We start from the raw sequence: 23,465 nt of genomic DNA, 5'->3' as shown, positions 1-23,465 counted from the left end.
TAAAGCATTTAATCAGTCTGCTTGACTATTTTGGGTTTCTACTGTTTCACATATTTCTGATTCTTTTGCTTTATAACCATGGAGGCTTTTGTTTATATTCTGTTAAGTGTCTGGGCTAATATAAGAGTGGTGCTACTTTTCTCTCCCTTGTTTGTTTGTAAATGTTTTTCTGCTCAGAGGTGAAATGACTTTAGATTGCTTAGCTAACAGGTGAGTTTATGCATCACTTTCCTGGTGCGATACGGTGCTCAAGAGTTTATTTCTTGCTCCCTGTTAGAGTGACCAATAAAACTTTATGTACTAACTTTCTAGGGAAAGCTTCTCCTTATAGACTCATCGAGTCTGGATGAGTGAGGGCTGTTGTTTCTGTCTTTATGCCCCATGAGGCTGAGTAAACAAAACTAGACACTTAACAAACACTGTCATGGTAAAAGAGCCTCCAGGAATACTTTTACCTTCTGGGATCCCTGCCAGTACTTCATTCCAGATGATGGGGGAGGAAATAAAACAGCAGCACTTAGTGCTTTCCCTGATTTTAGCCCCTCTTTACACTATTGAGTACCTAAATTCTCAACAGTTTCTTCCATGTTTGATAGTTGCTTTAATTGACTAATAAAACAATCTAGTAGTTCTGTACCCGCTCTCTAACTCAGGTGCATTTCTGGAAAACCAGCACTAGAAAGAAAATATCTGAATAACAGGAGAGCTAAACCTAAAGATCTCACAAGGAATCTTTGGGAGGTGGTAGCAGGGACCCTGGAGAGAGCTCCAGTCAAGCTAGCAAACACTTGGTAATAGTATGAAGGTCCCAAGATGTTCCTTACAAGTAATTCTTCAAAAGTGATAGCAGAGACCATTGGCACTTCATTGCCCATGGAACTTTTGAAGTACCTGTAGAAAAACAAAATATGTTGTGCTTGATGGCAGCTGGATGGTTTTTTAATACACGTCTAATTTCTAGGGGAGAGCACTGATCTTTTTTGCTAGTAGTTTTCCAGCTCAGCATCTGGTGGATTCCAGCAGAGATGCAATATAGCACTTTGCCATAAGATAGGGACCAATTCCCTAGACACTGCTTACATCATCCATGAGTGGGAACAGTAGAAGCCAAGAGTCCCTGTACTAAGTTGCTCATGACAGTAGTTAAACATTCTGAAGATAAAGAGTTTTATGTGAGTTTAAGTAAAAGTGTTCCAAATCATAAAAATAAATAATATAAAACCTACCAAGGTATAAATACATGCAGAGTGCACTGAAATTGCTTGCATGCTTCCTGAGATTTTAAAACAATTTTTCATGTCCTAACTAGATGTTAAGATACTTAGACTAATTGTAAATATTTTGATCTGAGTACCTTTTCATGACTTTAAAAAGATTTCTGTATATCTTATGTTTTGGGCTGTTCTGCTGTTGTGACAGCAACAATGAAATCCCAAATATGTATCAACAGCACAAATCATTATTTTTCAACATTTCAATGTTGCTTATAGAAATTACATAACATTATGAATTATGAACGACACCCAATGAGGAGATGTAAGATCATCAGGAGATGGAATTGGAAGATGTGACTGAAGTTTGAAGAGCAAATTAAATTAATTCCAGAGAATTCGGTTAGTGTGAAAGTGAATTATTTTTCTTCTGTATTTATCTGCCTTACCTCTTTCTAACTAGAGTCCTTCGGTTTCTCATTCCCCTAATCAAATCACATCTGCCTTGTTATTTCCTTCTGTATTGCTCCCCAACTCAACTTCATAAATGGTTTCTTTTTTACTACCTTGTTTATGCAGCTACTCCAGAATACACACTCACATCTGACAATTCCAAAAATGGAGCTTCCAATTATAGAGATCATGTGACAATCACGCATCATGATATCCACAGAAAGTATATTTTACAGTTTTCATCAAGTAAACATCTCTTTGCAAATAATGGAGACCATTACAGAAAACCAAAACCAAGTAAAATAAAAAAAATGTGGAAATCAGTTCCAATGGACATATCTACAATACAGCTCTAGTACCAAGGCTCAGAGAGTATTCTGGAAGAGGAGGTCCAAAGATTGTATGTAAAAGGAGAGTATTGAGGAGTTTGTTTTGAGACTGCCTCTACCATTAATTTCTGAAGCTACACCCATAAAATGTCTACATGCCTATTTAAGCATGAGCTGAACAAAGACTCAACAACAGAAATACTAAAGTTGATTGAGGAAAGTCTGTGCTTGATCAACACTATACAAAGAACTCTAGGCAAATAAGGAATGCTGAAAGGAAAATAATCTTCTCGAGGGAGGAAGGCACCATGGAGAAGAGACCTGTGCTATCACCACTCACATTAAATTTTGCTAATAAATTCTTAGTTTATTCATTCAGATATACACAAATATGGAGCATCAATAAAATGCTAGCTGTGGTGTAAGTTCTGTCTGGGTTACTGTGTGTTGGCACCCATATAGTTTACACAATATATATTCAGACACAAATGAGAAATATATTACTGAAACCTCCAGAGTGTAGGTCCATTACCTTCCTCAGAAGGTAAAACAAGTCTAAAACAAGAAAATTTAATAGGTATTTAAAACATTTCAGCAGTATATCTCAATCATCACCATCCAAGGTAGTCTCCTCATGGAAACTCACTGACCAGTACAAGCAGGAAATCAGGTCGGTGATTTTCACTTCTCTTCCCATCCTCCAATCACAAATGTTAAATCTAAATATAACCAGGCACAAAACATCCAGGAAGTCTGGCACGCTGTGGGAAGACTAAAATTAGAAATAATAGGAATAAAATAAGGAAAAGAAGCCAAGTCCAAAAGCATGGAAAATATCTTCAACAAAATCAAAGAAGAAAAATTCCATAAGCTGAGGAAGGAGATGCGTATCAAGGTACAGCAAATAACAGAACATCAAATAGACTAGAGGAAGAAGGTTCCACCCATCACATAATAATCAAAATGCTAAACATATAAAACAAAGAAAGAATAATAAAAGCTGTAAGGGGAAAAGATTGAGTAGCATATAAAAGAAGACCTATTAGAATAATACATGACTTCTCAAAGAAGACACGAAAAGTCAAAAGTCCTGAACATATGATCTGTTCTACATAATCTAAGACCACAGTAGCTTATACAGATAAGTATATTCAGCAAACCTGTCAATCATTATAGATGGAGAAAATAAGACAATCCATGATAAAAACCAAATTTAAAGAACATCCATCTATGAATCCACTATGCAGAAAGTACTAGCAGGAAAACTCCAACCTAAACATGTTATGCATGACCAAGAAAACATAAGAAATCTTAAATAATCCAAAAAAGAAGAAACACACACATTAACAAAAGTCAACAGCCATGATTCATTGATATTACTCAAATTTATGGTCTCAAGTCATCAATAGAAAGACACTGGTTAACAAACAAACTCCAACCTTCTCTGCTTCCAAGAAACAGACCTTAACATTAATATATCACCACAGAGTAAAGTTATGAAGAAATGTATTCCAATAAAAAAGACACAAGAAACAAGTGAATGTAGCAATTTTTATATCTGACAAAACAGACTACAAACCAAAACTAATCCAAAGAGATATGGAAGTGCAGTGCATTATAATATTATCATCAAAGGAGATATTGAAATGCAAAACATCTATTAACAAACACGAAGGCACCCAAGTTCATAAAATAAACATTACTACAGCTGATCCTCATTCAATGACTGTGAGTGACTTCAATATAAAACTCTTGCCAAATGACAAATCATCCAGACAAAAAACCAAAGATATGCAAGAGCTAATTGCATACATAAACTAAATAGACCAAACAGATATTTATAGAACATTTCACCCAAACAAATAGAATATACCTCCTTCTCAAAATCACATGGAAATATCTCCAGTATTTCCCACAAAAAAAAAACAAGTTTTAACAGATTAAAAAAAAAATTGAAATAACACCTTCCATCCTGTTTGACCTCCTTGGATTAAAGCTGAACATGAACAACAAAAGAAACAGCAGAAAGTATACAAATTCATAGAAACTAAACAATTTATACTAAGTGAAAAATGAGTCAAGACAGAAATTTAAAAAGAAATGAAAGATTTTTAAAAATTGAAAATGAATATATAATATTTCTAAACTTATAGAACACAATGGAAGCTGATCTAAGAAAAGTTCATAGCATTCAATGCCTATATATAAAAAGAAAAAATTAAAGAGCTCGCACATTAGTAACTTAAATATACACCTAAATGCTCTAGAACAAAGGAAGAATCACACCCAAAAGGAGTAGATGGCAAGAAATAATCAAACTCAAGGATGATTTCAATAAATTACAAACCAACAAACAAGCCAACAAAAGCCTGTACAAAGAATTAATGAATCAAAGTGTTGATTAATGTGGGATTCCCCTCTGTATGTTGTGGTTTTTTCAGGAGTCTGGGCGGAAAAGAACAAGCAGCCTCCTACTATAGGTGGTTCTTTGGGAGTCAGTAAAATTAACAATTAAAAATGTGCTAATTTAACAGAAAGCAGAGAAACAAGATCCAAATTTACAAAATTATAGATGACAAAGGGAATATAGCAGCATTCATAAAAGAAATCCAGAAAATCATAAGGAAATACTTTAAAAAGCTATTCTCCAGCAAATTGCAAAATACAACAAAATGAGTAATTTCCTTGATTTATATACCACCAAACAAAGTACAATCAAAATCAGATGTGCAAATTTTAAACAGACCTATAACTCACATTGAAATAGGACCTTCTTTTAAATGCCCCCTCCCAAAAAATCTCTCAAGGAAAGGTGCAAAATTCTACAAGACTTCCAAAGAAAAATTACCATCAATACTCCTCAAAGTAGTTAGAAAAATAGAAACAGAAAGAACTTGTCCAATTATTTTTACAAGGCCACAGTTACCCTAGACACACTACATGATGCTACAATAAAGGATGAGAATTGCAGACGAATTTTCCTTATGAACATAGATGCAAAAATACTTAATAAAATTCTTACAAACTAAATTTAAGAATACCTCAAAAAGAGCACCCATTATGGTCACCTAGGCTTTATTCCAGAGATGTTGGAGTAATTCAACATACATAATAGATAAAAATAACACAGCACATAAACAAAGTGAAAGGCAAAAAAGCATGATTATCTCAAGATGCATTTAAAAGCCTTTGATAAAATCCAGCACCCCTTCATGAAAAAATACTGGAAGCTTTGGGACACATGAGACATTCCTAAACATAATAAAGATAATACGCTTAAGCTAAGAACCAACGTAAAATTAAATGTATAGAAGCTCAAAGCAATTCAACTAAAATCGGGAACAAGACAAGGCTCTCATCTCTCTGTTTTCTTCTCAATATAGTACTTGGATTTCTAGCTAGAGCAATAAAAACAATGAAGGGATGATGCAGGCGGTGCTGTATGCTGTGAATATGTTTTATTGCCATTGGTTAATAAAGAATCTGCTTTTGGTGAATGACTTAACAGAAGATAGCCAGGCTGGAAGAGATATATACAGAGAGAATAGGCAGAGTTAGGGAGAAGCCATGCAGCTGCCAAAGGAGGAAGATGCCAACTGTCATCTGGAACCTTGTCGGTAAGCCATGAATCTCATGGTAAAATATAAGATAATAGAAATGGGTTGATTTAAGATGTAAGAGCCAGCTTAAGCTATTGGCCAAACAGTATTGCAATTAATTCAGATTTCTGTGTGATTAATTTGGGAGTCTAGGAGACAGGGAATTGAACAAGCAATCTCACCCAACAAAAGGAGATCAAGGGGATACATACAGGAAGGGAAGAAGCTGAAATATCTCTATTTGCAATAATTACATATACATATATATATGATTGATAAAAATTTTCAATAAGTAGCAGCATACAAAATTAATACTCAAATATGAGGAATCTTCTGTACACAAATGACAAACAAAGAACAAAATCAAGGAGGCTTTTCACAATAACCTCAAAATATCTTGGGCTAACTCTAGTCAAGCAAGTGAAAGATTTGTATGACAAAACCTTTGAAACAGTGAAGAAAGAAATTGAAAAAGTTGTCAAAAGATGGGAAGATCTTCCCTAATTATAGATTGGTATAATCAACAGTATAAATGACACCATGCCAAAAGCAGTTCATATATTCAATGCAACCTCAATAAAACCTTCAACATAATTATTCACAGGACTTTAAAGGACAATTTTCAGCTTCATATGGAAACACACACCACACACAATCATAGCAGGAAAGCTAAAAAATTCCTAAATAACAAAAGAACTATTGGAGTTATCACAGTGCTATAGTTTAAAATTTTTATTTAAAAAAACATGGTATAGTATAGGTATAAAAACAGATACCTTGGTCAATGGAATTGAATGAAAGATTGAGACAAAGTTCCATGCATTCATGGACAGCTGACTTTCAATAAAGAAGTCAGAAATACACAGTAGAAAATGAAAACACCTTCAACCTATGGTACTGATCAAACTGGATGGCAGCATGTAGAAGAATGCAAATAGTTCCATATTCTTACCACTTTGCGTATCACTCAACTTCAAGAGATCAAGTATCCTGAAGAGATAGAAGAGAAACTTGAATTCATTTGCACAGGTAAAGACTTTCTGTTTAGGAAATCATTATCATGGGGACCAAGAACAACAATTAATATATGGAACCTCACGAAACTTAAAAGATTCTGTAAGACAAGGGACATCATACCTACAAAGCAGCCGGCTTTAGAATAGGGAAAGTATTTTACCAACTACCCCCCCAAAAAAGAAGGCAAGCATCTGATATCTATAAAGAACTAAACAATATAGGCATCAAGTAAAAAACCTATTTATAAAACTGGGGTACAGATCTGAGCAGAATATTTTCAAAAGATGAAACACAAAGAGCTGAGAAGCACGTAACACTCAGGAAAATACACATCAAAACTACTTTGAGATTTCATCTTACACCTGTCAGAATGGCCAAGATCAATAAAGCAAATGACAACTCATGCTGTTGAGGATGTGGAGTAAGCAGAATGCAGATCTATTGCTGGTAGGTCTGCAAACTAGTGGAAATCATTGTGGAGGTGCCTCCCGATAGCTGGGAATTAATATACCTCAAGACCCTAATATACCACCTTTGAGCATATAAACAAATGATTCCTAATCCCACCACAGATACACTTGTTCACCCATGTTTACGCCTGTTCTGTTCATAATATGCAAAAACTGGAAACAGACAGTATCTTCATCAACAAATGAATGAGTAAAAAAAATATGGTACAGTTACACATTGGATGTCAATCAGATGGTAATAAATTTAATTTCAGGTTAACGAGTGAAACTAGAAGACATCATGCTGAGTGAGATAACCCAGATCCAAATGATAAATATAATATATATCCACTTATACGCAGATATTAGGTGCTGGGTCTTTGATAATCAGGCTACAATTTATATAGCCTAAGAGGTTAGGTACACGTAAAGTAAGGCAGGAGGATTGGATCACCATAAAGGGAAAATAAACTAGACACTGTGCATGGGTGGGGGAGATTAGTGAGGATCAAACAGGGATGGAGAATGAAGAGGTGGGATAGGGAGAGAAAATGTGCAGGGACAGCTAAAACTAATGTTGTGCCCAGATTACGACCCCCAGAGAGAGACCACCAGAGAGGCCCAGACTGTAATAAGCAAGGTTTAATCAGCATAATACAAACGTGTTTTGAACTCATCTCCATCCCCGTTGTAGTGAGGTAGAGAGGAGTCGTATCTCCTCTGTGGGGTAGGCTTTTAAAGGCATAACTACAAAGAGAATCTTTGAAGCTGCTTTGGCACAGGTGCAAGGACGTTTTCCTCCCTCCCATTCTACTAAGTCAGCTTTTTCTTTGTTCGTAGAGCAAGACCACTGTTCCTGAGTTAGGCCATCTTTATCAGCCTATACCATATGGCTGGATGGGCTGAGCTAAGTGACCTTGTACTAAGAATCTCCAGGATGGGAGAGGGGAAAACATTCTGCCAGGAAATTTCTTCTAGCCCCTTTGAGAATAAGGGGTGAGGGTCCTACAATAAGGCTCATTTGATAAGTGTTTCAGAAACCTAATGCAACTGTAAGAATATGTACAGATCTATTAAAATAGAAAGGAGATCTAAATGGTATTACCCATCCCCTGAGACAGAGTTCAACATCAACACTACCTGGGTGGTAAATAGCCCAAGATGAGCCAGGTGGTGGTGGCACACCCCTTTAATCTCAGCACTCAGGAGGCAGAGGCAGGTGGATCTCTGTGAGTATGAAGCCAGCCTGGTCTGCAAGAGCTAATTCCAAAAAAGCTCCATAGGTACAGAGAAATCCTGAAAAGAACCCAAGAGGAATACTTCAAGGACCTAGGGAAAAAAACAAATACTATTGTTATGCTAAAGGAACATAGCAACAAAATGACTCCTACTGACATTCTGCTATACTCATAAGTCAATGTCTTTTTCAGCCATTGTCAAAAAAAGATTTCTCCTATTGTATAGAGGATTAATTACAGATCTCCATAGTTGGAGAGGATGCAGAGAGTGAGAGACCTAGGAACACTTGATCCTAAGTGGGATGTCTTCATCTGTACCCCCCCTTCTTCGCTCGGGGAACTTTATGGAAGAGGCGGCAGAAATATTTTAAGAGTCAAAGTGAATTGAGAATACCAAGAAAATAAGGTCTTCTAAACTCAGAAACAGCAATGCCCATATGAAGTCTCAGAGACTGTGATGCATTTGCCTGGGTCCAAACCTGTAGGGGTTCCAATGCTGAAAATGTAAATCAACACAAGCTCACATCTCTATCCCAGAAGGCATCTCCAACTGTTAACTATTCTAAAATGGAGTGTTGCTGGGTTTGTAAATCAGATGGCCAACACAAAACAATCTCAATGGAATTTTTGAAGTTGTTAAGTTATTGTAGTTTGTTTGTTATCCGCTAATGATTTGAGCTTTTGTTTTCTTTTTTATTTCCCATCCTATAGGTCTTTTGGTTATATATTATAGTTTCTGGTTTTGTGTTTGTCAATATGTGTTTCTCTGTATGTATATATATATATATATATATATATGTGTGTGTGTGTGTGTGTGTGTGTGTTTATTGTGCGTTTACCCTTGACTCCTTTTTGTTTGTTTCTTTGTTTTGTCTTATTTTGTCTTGTTTTAGTTTTATTTTTTTATTTTTCTACTTTCTAGATGGCTATTTTTATTTTAATGAGAGATCAACAAATGGTGCAGATTTACATTTGCATAGGTGGGAAGGTGTAAAGGATCTGGAAGGAGTTGGGTGATGGAGGATATAATCAGAATATATTGCATTAAAATTCTATGTCCAATAAAAACAACAAAAATGAAATGTTTCACCAGTAGAGGGAATATTAATTTATACTGACAAATAAAGAACGTTCCTCCCTCAAACAGACAGAGCAAAGATGAGGCATCTTTTGCTCATGCGTTCATCATGAAGATAACTGAACAGGAAACCATAGATTACCTTTTCTTGGTGATTATCCACCTTCCTTTGAAGATCTGCACTTGAGTGCTGAATAAAATGTTTTTTCTCTTTTCTCTCTCTTAGAGGTGTATCTAAAGACAGGGCCTCATTGTTTTCTTGAATTACTTCAAGGTGGGAAGATAGTACTATGTTTTGAATATCTTATTAGCACTCTTACAAAGGTTAATATTGCATCTACGAGTTAGGAAACATTACAGAAGAGGGTATTGGGAGATCATAAGAGCCAGAATGCCAGAAGTGTGTTGTAAAGCAGTCTGTCCTAGAAACAGCTTTATAAACAAAACCAAAGCAATTACAATACTAATGGACATGTTACCACGGCAGAGAGAAATTTCGCGGTCCTACCCCTAAATGAAGAACTACAGGCAACTAATAAGTTCTGAGAGAAGAAAAATTAGTGTTTCCCAGGGATGAGCTCTGTTATTAGCTGCCCAATTCAGAATGATCAACTGTGAAACCATACACACAAAAACAACAAGTATTTATATATATTTGTGTAAACACACAAGTGTAAATAGAAATAATGTAACAATAATAATAATAAGAAGAAGAAAAGACTATCAACTTGGAAACTTGGGAATCTGGGTGCACGGTAGGGTAGATTGGAGGAACTGGAGAGAAGAAAAGAATGGGGTAAACTGATACAATTCTATTGCAATTAAAAACAAGAAAAAAGGCTGGACGGTCATGGCGCATGCCTTTAATCCCAGCACTCGGGAGGCAGAGGCAGACGGATCTCTGTGAGTTCGAGACCAGCCTGGTCTACAGAGCTAGTTCCAGGACAGGCTCCAAAGCCACAGAGAAACCCTGTCTCAAAAAAAAAAAAAAAAAAAAAAAAAAAAAAGTACTACAAATTGTATTTGCATGCTCTAATTGAGAGTATGCCTGTGTGTTCGCTCATGTCTTTGCATATGTGTGTGTATGCCTTTGCTTCAGTGAGTTTATGGAAGTCAGAAGCCAACTTGCACGAGTCATCCTCGCCCACCATTTATGATTCAGGAATTAAACCCAGGACATCAGGATTGTCTCCATGTGCCTTTACCCACTGAACCATCTCCCTGGCTCAACTCTGAATTTTTAATTCTCTTGCTTACACCACCTGTGTGGTGGGTTTATAGGTATGCACCACAGTTGCTGGGCTTGGCAATATTCTGATTGATCTTAGACCTTTATGTCTATCCTGCACGCTCTCTACCAAATGAGTTACAATGGGCTCCATGTCTTATAATCTTTCTTGCCTTTGTTTTCTCTTTTTTAAGTGAGAAACTTCCCTTATTTTCTATTAACTTTCTGTCCTTTTCCATGCAGCATAGAAACCATCAAGATGTTAGAGTGGTCTCTTGGCTATCTTTCTTGTTACTGGCTTCTCTCCTAATCATACTTCTCATAACTGTAGCTTCTGAGAAGTTAAGAACTGCAATTTACTTGTACATTTCCTCCATCGTTATAAAAAATAATGAGCTAGTTTGTTGAAACCCATTCCCTTTGTTGTTATGTCATGCTCAGCATTAATACAGGGGACAGAGACTTGGTCCTGCCCTAACTTAGTGTGTCGGATTTTGTTGACTCCCCATGTTGGGAGGAATAGATGAGGGTTGGGCTGCACAAGGAGGAGTGGAAGGAAGAACTGTGGTTTGAAAGTAAAATAAAATTTCAAAAAGAAAAAGAATCTTATCAATATTTCTTTCAAGTAGCAAATTCACTGACAATGGTTTTCCTTCTCATGTTGACTACTGAATAGCTCCGGAGCCTCCAAGGGACCAACTTCTATCTCACTGTATATCCATGGACTATAGAAATAGTGAATAAAGCCACCTTAAGAAAGGAAAAATGTACATTATCAGTGTTTAATTATTAAAGATTAAGAAAATTAGAGTCTTAGAACCTTGGCATTCTTGTGTGACTTTTATCTCTGTTTTGTTTTATAAAACAAATAAATGTAAGAAAGGAATCTTGAGAAAACTGGCTTCAAAGTACGAGGACTTCTTCAGTTCTTACTGAACAGTCAGTATATTTGGAACACCCACAAAAACCTACCTAAAAATGTCATGGTGAAACCCCCCAAAAAATAATTTTAATAGAAAACTTAGATAAATAGTGTTTTCCTAACATGGAACTCTGGAATCTTCTAGGTCATATCAGTACAGTGACTTTAGCTGCTTTACACATCAGTAATTGTTTCCATTAAGATGCTGGCGTACTGAGAGCTTTGATTAAACACTCATGGTGCATTAAACAATTATGAGATATACAACTCCACTCTGGATTATTTAATTGCTTTTGGAAAGCCTTAGTTAAAAACACACACTTTTAAATACAGCACTAATAAAATTAACAAACGTATTACAGAGCCAAATTTATATAGGAAATAATTGGTAATAGGAATTCAGCAGAAGTAAACTGGGAAAAAATTTCAGTCCTTTATCTTGCAGAAATCTTTGTCACTTCCCTTCAAAACTAAAAGTGCACCAACTTTGATGAATCCAGTTGGTGCAATGCATGTATCAAAGTGTCAGGCTGATAGGATCAAAGGGAACAAGATGAAGTGGTAATGTTGTGCACCAGATTTGAAACTGTGGCAATGATGATGGGTTCTCACAGGCTGGAACAGGGAAGCTTTGATTAACAGACCTTGTTTGTACTGTGAGGGCATCAAAGTGGTAAATGCCTTATCAAATGGGGCAGAAGGCAATGGCTAATGGGCCATCAGCAGTCACTAGAATTTCAGCACTAAGTACTGGAGGCCAGTGCATGCATCCCATCTGCCACCTGGGGAAAGGAAAGAAATGAGAAGGAAGATTCTAATCCCTGGAAAACTAACTGATTATGACACCACTAAAGGATAAAATAGCATGGTGCTTGTTGCATGGACCATGAAAATTAAATCACACGTTGGTTTTTTTTTTTAGAACATGACTATCACCAACTCTTTTTCATTGTGTTTCATGTATTCCCACCTATTCTGCTCAGTAATATCAGACATTTAATTTTTGTATTATCTTTGTATTTCAAGCAATGTACGTTTGTGTGTGCAAAGCATATTTCTGGGTATGTACTTTATGGTGAGTCCACTGCCTAAACAGGACCCAGTTAATTTTTACTTGATTTTCATTTGCTTTTCAATTTAAAAGTTTATCTTAAAACATGTCATTCATTTGATTCAATTACTTTTCTCTTCTTTCTATCCTTAACAGAAAATGTACTGTTTGAATATTGAACCACCAGAATAAAATATCCTTTAACATAGTATTATTATAATGTTCCTCTCAAAATACATAAATAATGCAGTTGTTTTAACATAACAATAACATTAAATACAATGCATACCATTAGCATGATTAGTATTAATAGCTATATAATGCAACTTCCATGTCCAACAGTAATCTTCTGGTTTCTGTTTATTCTTTCTCATTTTAAAACTTCTTAATACAACAGATTTCATAGCATGTTTGAAATTATGCCTCTGTTCCTCACCTCAAGAAGGGTGAAAGTCAATCAATCAGGTATGTTACTCTTCATGTAGGGCTATTCCCCAGTGTAATAGTAGCAGTTATGGAAAAGTGGACTTATCAAATATGTTTAGAGTTTTTTGGTTTCCACACTTCCAATTTTGCCTTTTATGCTTGTAAATGTGTATGTGTCTATGTTAGTGCCTAGGTGCATGCTTATATGTGTTCAGAATGCACACTATACATGTGTGCACATAGATTTAAAGATCTGAGGCAATATACCTAAAATAACACAAACGTTATTTCTGTAACAAGTTTTTATTTATTTATTTTTTTCAGGGAAATCAAGTCCACGGTTTCATCTGTCTGCACTTCATCGGCCTTAGGGTTCAAAACATGTACCACTTCAATAGAAAAATTAGTTTTCTTTAATGAGGTCTTACTGGACATATTAACAACACATGAGGGTACGCTCCATAGCCAGGAATAGTTAGTTCACCAGCACTCAAACATACATACAAATTAAGAAACAAACAAACAAACAAATGAAATGCATCAATGGTAATTTTGTAGATATTTTTGTCTTATTTAGCTTTATTTGGGCAATTTTTGTTTTATTAGTCTTTTGCATCTATATTTTGGTTTCTGTTTTTAATGTTTTTGTTGGGTATATTTTTTGCATGTCTTTTTTACTTATTTGCTTTTTCTTTCTTAGCTTTTTCTGCTTCTTTGTTCTTTTAAAGAGAGAGTAAGAAAGGGCATGGATTTAGGTGGATGGGGAATTAAGAAAGCAGGAAGAATCTGGGAGGAATGTGGGAAGGAAAAAGTGTAAGCAGAATGTATTGGATGAAAATATTAGACAAGTAGAATAAGCCTTATGTTCATATTTTCACAGCAATAACACTGCTGATTAAATCATCTCCCCAGGTTTCTGGTTTCCATCCACTTCAAAGAGAATGAGATCCTTCCTCCATCTCAACCATCCCATTCTCCCAAGCTCTCCCCAATCCTCCCCTTCTCCCTTCTCTCTCCCCATCTTCCCTTCCCCGTACCACACTCCCACCTCCGTGCTCCCAACTTTTGCCCAGCGATCTTGTCTACTTCCAATATGTAGGAGGATAAATATATGTTTTTCTTTGGGTTCATCTTCTTATTTAGATTCTCTAGGATCACGAATTATAGGCTCAATGTCCTTTGTTTACGGCTAGAATCCACTTATGAGTACATACCATATTCATATTTTTTTGGGTCTGGGTTATCTCAGTAAAGTGTTTTCTATTTCCATCAATTTGCATGCATAATTCAAGATGTCATTGTTTTTTTACCGCTGAGTAGAACTCTAAAGTGTATATTGCCACAGGGAAGAAGATATCTTAGTTAAGGGAGCCATTTTAGGTTGGCAAGAGACTTGGCTCTAGAGGGGTTCCCAGGTGTCCAAGGAGATGTCCCCAGCTAGGTCTTTGGGCTGCAGAGGAGAGGGTGCCTGAACTGGCCTTGTCCCATAGACACAGTGATGAATATCTTGCATATCACCATAGAACCTTCATCCAGTGATGGACGGAGATAGAGACAGAGACCCACATAGGAGCACTGGACTGAGCTCCCAAGGTCCAGGTGAAGAGCAGAAGAAGGGAGAACATGAGCAAGGAAGTCATCGCGAGGGGTGTGTCCACCCATGGAGATGTTGGAACTGATCTAATGAGAGCTCACCAAGGCCAGGTGGACTGGTACTGAATGAGCATGTGGTCAGACCGGACTCTCTGAATGTGGCTGACAATAAGGGCGGACTGAGAAGCCAATGATAATGACACTGGGTTTTGATTCTACTGCATGGACTGGCTTTGTGGGAGCCTAGTCTTTTTGGATGCTCACCTTCCTAGACCTGGATGGAGCGGGGAGGGCCTTGGACTTCCCACAGGGCAGGGCACCCTGACTTCTCTTAGGACTGGAGAGGGAGGGGGAGGGGGATTGAGGGTAATGGGAGCGAAATGGGAGGAGGTGGAAATTTTCAATAAATAAATTAATTAATTAAAAACAAAACAAACAAACAAAAACATAATGAGATCCAAGTAGTGACTGCTCTCAGACAATAAGCATACCATGGAGCAGAGGGAAAACCTAATGTAGTGCCTAAGAACCAAGTCCAGGTAACCATTAAGTGAGTCTATCAGTGTCATGACTTACTCAATGAAAAAGTAGCAATACATATTTGGTGTAAGTTATCATGTTACAGTATTTGGATAACAGCTAAGACAGCAAAGTTGCTACCTGTGAAAAGAGAAAAACATTGATAAAAAAAGTGCCTCTCTTTCAGTGAATGGATTATTACTTTAAGAAGTTAGAATTGTTCTCAAGTAATAAGACTTCCTCCATAATAACCGTGCTGTTTTCTATTTTACCCAAAATGCCTCTGTCTGCATAGTTTCCTGACTTGAGAGGCCTCTCTAGAATTCTTTTTATAATAGCCAGAGATGCAAGCAAGCACTGTGGGTATGTTTGAAAACTGACACACACCCAGCAAGCGGTGGCATGCTGCATCTAGTTCTGTGTCCTTGAGAAGTCTGTGACTTGCATGTTTTGTTTTGGTTTTTTGAGACATTTATTCTCTATGTAGTTTTGGAGCCCTTCCTAGGACTTCACTGTGTAGCTTATGCTGGACTCAAAGCCACAGAGATCCACCTGCCTCTGCCTCCCAAGTGCTGGAATTAAAGTAGTATTAAGGTTAAGGGACTATACCCCCTCCTGGCATATTTTTTAAATAGCATATTTATTTATTTATTGCTATTTTCATTTGGATTTGTTGTTATTGAATAATATATTTTCAGCAATTGATTCACAAAAGTTAGTTTTCCTCATTATCCTTATAGTAATTGAATGCATAAGGTTCACTGGTGGACAGATAAATCAACTGACAGATTTAATATATTTAAATACACAGTTAATGTGCTTCTCAAAGTGAGGAAAATTTAAACTTAACATCATTTTAGGGAATATGAACTTGCTCAAAGAATGGCTGACCTACTGATAAAAAGCTTTTATTTGATAATTAAAACAGATTTAAGAGGCATAGAGTCAACTTGCAAACTTATTGAAAGGTAGGAATTTGATGGAGGAAGGTCATTGGCTAATAAAGAAACTGCCTTGGCCCATTTGATTGGCCAGCCTTTAGGTGGGTGGAGTAAACAGAATAGAATGCTGGGAGGAAGAGGAAGTGAGCTGAGACTCGACAGCTCTGCTCTCTGGAGCAGACGCCATGCTCCCCTCTCCCCAGCAGATGCGATGAAGCTCTGACCCAGGATGGACGTAGGCTAGAATCTTCCCGGTAAGCGCTCCTTGGGGTGCTACATACATGAACAGAAATGGGCCAAGCAGTGTTTAAATGAATACAATCTGTGTGTTGTTATTTCTGGTGTAAAGCTAGCCGTGCAGGAGCCGGGCAGGACGAAAAGCAGGCCCGCAGCTCACTACTACAGATGGCGCCCAGACATGGGGCACTGAATCTACAGAAAGCTTGAGAGCCGGGCGGTGGTGGCGCACGCCTTTAATCCCAGCACTTGGGAGGCAGAGGCAGGCGGATCTCTGTGAGTTCGAGACCAGCCTGGTCTACAAGAGCTAGTTCCAGGATAGGCTCCAAAACCACAGAGAAACCCTGTCTCGAAAAACAAAACAAAAAAAAAAAAAAAAAAAAGAAAGCTTGAGAAAGCTTGGGAAAGAATAGAGTAAAGCATGTTTTCTTGGTAGCAGCAATTTCTTGGTTCTGTTCTGCTTGCTAGAGGCAAGCAAGCGCTCTCATCTAAGAGAAGCTTCCTGACTCAGCTTTAGCTGCAAAACTCTGCAGCTCTTAAGAGGTTCTGTCAAGAAACACTTAAATAGTGTTGATAAAAAGTTGACCGAATGCTTGTTTGTTTTCGGCCGTAGCAAAAAAAAAAAAAAAAAAAAAAAAAAAAAAAAAGTTGTGCTGTTTTAAAATGCTGGCGTTCTGGTCCATCCTGCCAGGGCAAACTCTGACTGTTTGAGGCAGGAGGGCCTACTACAGAGAGAGGACTTGATTGTTGTCTGTGGACGTAATGCTGCAGTTTGCTTGTTGGCAAAGACCTTGAAACGCCACAGAGTTGTGGTGATAAACATGGCTACAGCCGGTACCTCTGCCATGAGGCTGTAAAGCTAAGGAATGGGTTGGACCTGCTGGCAAAGCCACGGCTTTAATCCTACCCATATATTGCTCAGTAATTTGAAGGCTCATGTGGTCAGATAAAAAAAGAGAGATATGCAGTAAAGAGAGACTCAAAAACAAAACAAAACAAAATTTCTAAATGATTTACAGTGTGTAAAAAATATATGCAGGCTAAAAGACAGAAAGGAAGAAAGTAGTTGGGTGTGGTAGTACACACCTTTAATCCCAACACTTAGGAGACAGAGGGAGATTGACCTCTGTGACTTCAAGGTGTGGTAGCACACACCTTTAATCCCAGTGCCTGGAAGGCAGAGACAGAAGGATCTCTGAGAGTTCAAGGACAGTCTGGTCTACAGAGTTATTCCAGGACAAATATATACAGAGAATATAAAACAAAAGTAAAAATAAACAAAATAGAGTTAAAATAAAGCTGCACAAAGATGGAAAATACACAGAGAATCTTGATACTGTATGCTATTATGCTCTCTTTGAATTGTTTGAATGCTGAGGAAGGAGCAACAGATGCTAAAAGATATTTGTTTATAAATGCTGCTGAACTAATCCAAGATAGATATTTTCAAAATACCTTGACTTCAGAATTTGGATCTAAGGATATGATACTTTGGAAAAGAGTTTCTTCTTTTGTTTTCACAGAGGATGAGATCCTGTGTATTGCTTCTATTCCAATATGGTATGATAGACCACGCCCTCCTGAAAGGTTACTGTGAACACCCTCAAAAAATTACTTCACTCAGCTGCCAACTGAGATAAATCTAGCACACAGGTTATACCATGAAAGACCTAAATAACAGCGCCCCCATTCAGCAGGAAGCAGTTTGGAGAGAAATAACTGCGCCCATATTCCCAAATATTGTTTATAAATGTTCTTTTACATTTAAAGGGGGAGATGATATAGATGTGAATAATTTGCATTGATATGAATCTTGGTTTACTGATATTAATTTAAGGTCAATTTTATTATATGTATATGTATTTCTGATATTGATAAGGTATTGTGATTGTGTAGCTCATATAAAAATGTTATGTATATAAGTTGTTAATGAAGTTATTTATAATAGTCAAGTTTGTAGTCATGTTAGATTTTCTAGATGTGCATAGATATATTTTAGATAGACATCCTTCATATCTTTCAAAGATTATAAAATATGGCATTTTAAGTGTTTAATAACTTAGGGTTTTTCATGACAATGAGACACATCTGCTCCTGGCAGCACCAATCTACTTTAAGAGGAAGATGGGCATTGAAGAGGATCCTTATGGAGTTTGATAGCCATTTGGGCAAGAAACTGCTCTTGCCTGGACTGTTGCATAAACTGGACACAGAGAGGACTGCTGAACTTGCCTAAAGGTGAGATGATCTTTTGGAGTTCCTGATTCATGAAAGAATCTGCGAGACATCCTGCAGGACACAGCAGATAGTGACTGAACTGCCTTTGAAATTTCCTGCTTCATGGAAATGTCTTTGGATACTATGGGCCTGTAGGCCGAAGATGGATGCCCCAACGGTACAGAGAAACTTTGGGTGACTGTCCAGGCAGCAAGATGTCTCTGTGACTTCTAGAGTTTTGGAAGTTTCTTACTTCTTGTTTACTTAGGTAATATTATATTCTTCTGGAGACTTTGATGGAGTTATAGAATGGTTAGTTATAGTTATAGTTTTCCTTAGTTATGATAAATATAAAATAGATGTAAATATTGTAACTGTAATTCTTGATAACTGTTTTGCTATATGTAATTTTGCTATGTTAAGGTTAAAGTCTTCCTTTTTTGTTTAAACAGAAAAAGGGGAAATGATGGAGGAAGGTCATTGGCTAATAAAGAAACTGCCTTGGCCCATTTGATTGGCCAGCCTTTAGGTGGGTGGAGTAAACAGAATAGAATGCTGGGAGGAAGAGGAAGTGAGCTGAGACTTGACAGCTCTGCTCTCTGGAGCAGACGCCATGCTCCCCTCTCCCCAGCAGATGTGATGAAGCTCTGACCCAGGATGGACGTAGGCTAGAATCTTCCCGGTAAGCGCTCCTTGGGGTGCTACATACATGAACAGAAATGGGCCAAGCAGTGTTTAAATGAATACAATCTGTGTGTTGTTATTTCTGGTGTAAAGCTAGCCGTGCAGGAGCCGGGCAGGACGAAAAGCAGGCCCGCAGCTCCCTACTACAGGAATTTTTGCCTGTGGGGGTGCACGTGCGAGTGTGCATGTACATGCCTGTTGTTTGAAATCAAAACTTTAGGCATTTGAACTCAGAGCTTTGTGACTCTACAGGCTTTTTGTTTATGGTGACAAGATCATTACATTCTAAGGACTGCCTTCCAACTACTTTGTAGCCCATGGTACTCTGAGTTTAGAAGTCATGCTGTCTCAGGACCCTGAAGAGCTGTTTGGAAAAATGTATCACCATTCCTAGCAGGTTCACAAGTATTTAGGCACAAAAGCATTAGTGTTAATATCTGAGTAATGAAGGAACACATTTTGTTCCTCTGTCTCTCAAAGTATTTAATACCAGGAAGATCATATTTTATAGGGAAATTGAATAGTTTAGGTTTTAAAGTTAACTATGTGCTTCACTTTTCTGTTATTTCTATCAAGCAAGATTGACAACACAGTGTCCGTAGTCCTGGGACTGATAAATTCATGAGTTGCCAGTGTTTTAAATATATACAAACCTATGAATCATTCCCACTTTTAACTATGTCAGGAAGATCTCATCAAACCAGAGCACACAAAAAAGTATTAGTTAAAACCCCCTAGAGAGAGAAAGATACAGTCTGCTGTAATCAGTTATAACCCTTCATGGTTGAGTTATTCAAATTCTTAGATTTGTCCTGAAAATAGTTGATCGATTTCCTAGTAAAGATAGCTTATTTTATATTTACTTATGCCATTAAAACATCATACTCTTTAACATGAATATGGTAACACTTAGAAAGAAGTAGTAAACTGATATCTTAAAATATCTGTTTCACAAGATGGTTAGGTTAAAATTAATTAATATTCCATCAACACCAAAAGGTTAAGTTACGACTTAAATTGTTAAACTTACCATAAGAATCAAAAAGCAAACATGTTTGTTGAATTTCATTACTTTGGATTCACTGCCCAATGTAAGTATTGGAGCCTTTCCACAGCTATAAGAAGAAATTTCAAAAAAATACTGTTGGAAAATACTGTTACTCCTTCCTATTTATATTTTGATTATACCATGGTATTTAGAGATGTGTTAATAAGTTCTCATTGCAAGTACTTTATTTTGCAGATTTTTCTTGTCACTAAGCATATTTACAGGATGTAATTTGAACTTACATTGGTGCATACCCACAAAAAAACTCACACACACGTATACTAAATTCTAAAGGATTTGCATTTTCTCAGAATAGGTAATTTTGTGAAATTGAAAGTATTTGTCATAATAATCTGTAAGTCCAATAGTAAGTCTAATAAATATTAAACTCACTTTTCCTCTATTTCTCTGTGGAGGTCTCTATGACCACCATGGAAAGCTGGATAATGAGCCCCAGGAGGCAAGAAGGTAACTTGTTTCAAGTCAACTAAGTTGTCAAAATTGGCTCAAAAACAAGGAGTCCAGCAACCAGGAACTTATTTTAGACATATTAGCACAGCCAATTCAGTTCAAACTTCCTTGGTGATAATAATTCAATCCCATGTGTACAATAAAGCAAAGAGTAAGCTAAATAACGGGCAGGCATGACAACATGGAAACTCTTTGTGAAGTACATGTGACACTTTCAATAAAGATGGGTTCTTTGACTGACTGAGAAACATAAGCTTATGATAAAGGTCTATGGGAGAAGGAAAAGAAGCTAATGATTAATAGTCTAGGGTAGGATCCAGTGTGGTCTTGGAAACATAGATAGTGCTAATAACCACATCTGCTCCCAGTCTTCAGGGTCGATAACAGATCACACATCCTTTCCTTCGAAGAAACAACCTTGGTGTGTAACATTTCTAGTTCCCCTCATGCTCATCTGTGAGCACAAGGTCCTCCACACCTTTCTCTGTGGTTTTGGAGCCTGTCCTGGAACTAGCTCTTGTAGATCAGGCTGGTCTCGAACTCACAGAGATCCGCCTGCCTTTGCCTCCCAAGTGCTGGGATTAAAGGCGTGTGCCACCATTGCCTGGCTGACATTTCTTAACATATATGGAGACTGCATTAGCTAGGATATTGTTTTCTTTTTAAGGGTCACTATGCATTTTCTAAACAACTGCAGGTATTTTCTCCCTATGTTGTTCTAGTCGGTACAGCTGAAACTACTTCAATTAGCATCATAATATAACAAAATTCCTAGTTATATATTTCAAGGTATAACTCATTTTAATCTCAATCTATCAAAAACAAGTAAAAAATGTAAACGTGTGCCCACTAATTAATTTCTATGTGCATTCTTTTATTTACTTATTCATTTGTCTCTCATCAATTTTCACTCTGTTTCTTTAAAATATACCAAATGTTATAATACAAATAGAAATACAGAAAATAAGTGTGCTTTCAATTCCAGTCTTAGTCTGTTTATCTAAAAAGACAGAAATGAGAGAATTTTCTCTCAAACTTGCAGATGAAACAAGTTATTCTAAGAGATCAACATGTTAGGCATGTAATAGGCATCTATGGAAATTAAGTAACTGATAATCAGCAGTATTTATTTAATACCCCACAAACGTTTCTGAGGTTAATTTTACACACATACACACTACAAGTAGGACCCTGAGATGGCTGTACTGAATAGTGACTTCACAGACTTTAAAATCACTGAGGAGCAAGCCCCCGCACATGCTCACAACAGAGTATCTATAATAGCCTTTTTTTCTCTATAATAAGAGATTATATACCCACTCAGTTAACTGAGGTGAAGGGCAGACATTTTCTAACCTTGAGAGTTACTATTCCATTGGCTATGGTTTATAACTGAAGCAAAAGTAGAAAGTGATCTGAATGTCTTGATTCACCTTGTTCCACTTCCTAACCATATGCCGTGTGAAGAAACTGCCCAAGTTCTTGATGGAATGACCTTCCACAATGATAGACACCATTCTGAAGTTGTGAGTCAAAATAAACCCTTTTGTCGGGATTTTAGTCATGGTAATGAAGCAACTATACATTAAGGCTTATTGATGGTAACAAATACTTATGGAATTTCTTTTTAACTCATAGACATTGAACGCAATATATTTGCTGATGAGCAGGTTAAGGGAGCTACTATTCAATTAATTGATGCTCTTAACATACTTAGATATTTGAGAGCAATTTGTCCGGACTCTTCAGATAACTTGGCTACTCCAAGTTTCATTTGTGGTGACTATGGTGATTCACAACATTGTCCAAAATTAAACCTCACAAAACCCTTAATGGAATACGGAATATTGGAGGCTACATACCATTCAGATAATGCATTATGTACAGCTTCATTGTTCTGATTATATTAATTGTACATACAATATTGAAACAAGCTTTTCCTTCACATCGATGTGATTATAAACATTAAACTAGGGAATATGACAGTCAGAGGCAAAGCTTAAATTCGGTCATTATTTGGTTGTAAATTATGATGAGAATATTTGAATCACAGAGCGCTTGGTAGTCATTACTCTTTGGAAACTCATATCTATTGAGTGAATTTCATTTAGATCCTTTTATATTACCACTGCTGCATTTAATAGCCATGAATCACATGACAAAGGCCATCATTTTATGTGTGTTCTAACTTTTACAATGAAAAGTTTCAGACTTCTTTAAGAAAAGGCATTTGTTGGGAATTTCCATCTTATATTTTCATAATCAATTTTCTGTAAAATTGCTGCTAGCATTAACAGTCATCTTCAAATCTGATTCTAGAAAACTAGCTGATGACTAGGTATTCAGTATTATCAAAGCCAAGTAACTGGATTGCTCAAGAAAGAGGTCCCTTTTAACAAGACAAAACCAGGCAAGGTTAGAAAGTGTAGAAAGGGTTTTCCTTCCCTTTGGTGTGTGAGGCAACACTGTGAATTCAAATGAGCTTTGTCCCTTGTAAGTTGTTTGCATTCTCCAGCAATTCTTAGCTTAATGAGCCTAACAAGCACTGGGCTGCACTGTGTGAAAGTGTGGGTCAGCATTCTATGTTGTTATTGCTGCTCTTGAGAAAATGGGATTTTTCTAATGCTAGCACTTAAAAGGTTCTTTTACTCTGTATGTTAGTTGGTGTTTTAGACACTGATGACACTAACCAAGAATGAAATGTTCCCCTCTTTAGGTGAACTAAGCTGAATTTTCTTCATATATTCTTATGAG

The sequence above is a fragment of the Chionomys nivalis genome, chromosome 24 (assembly GCF_950005125.1).
Source record: "Chionomys nivalis chromosome 24, mChiNiv1.1, whole genome shotgun sequence".
NCBI lineage: Eukaryota > Metazoa > Chordata > Mammalia > Rodentia > Cricetidae > Chionomys > Chionomys nivalis.
The sequence above is the reverse complement of the archived record's forward strand: the minus strand, read 5'-3'. Positions refer to the sequence as shown.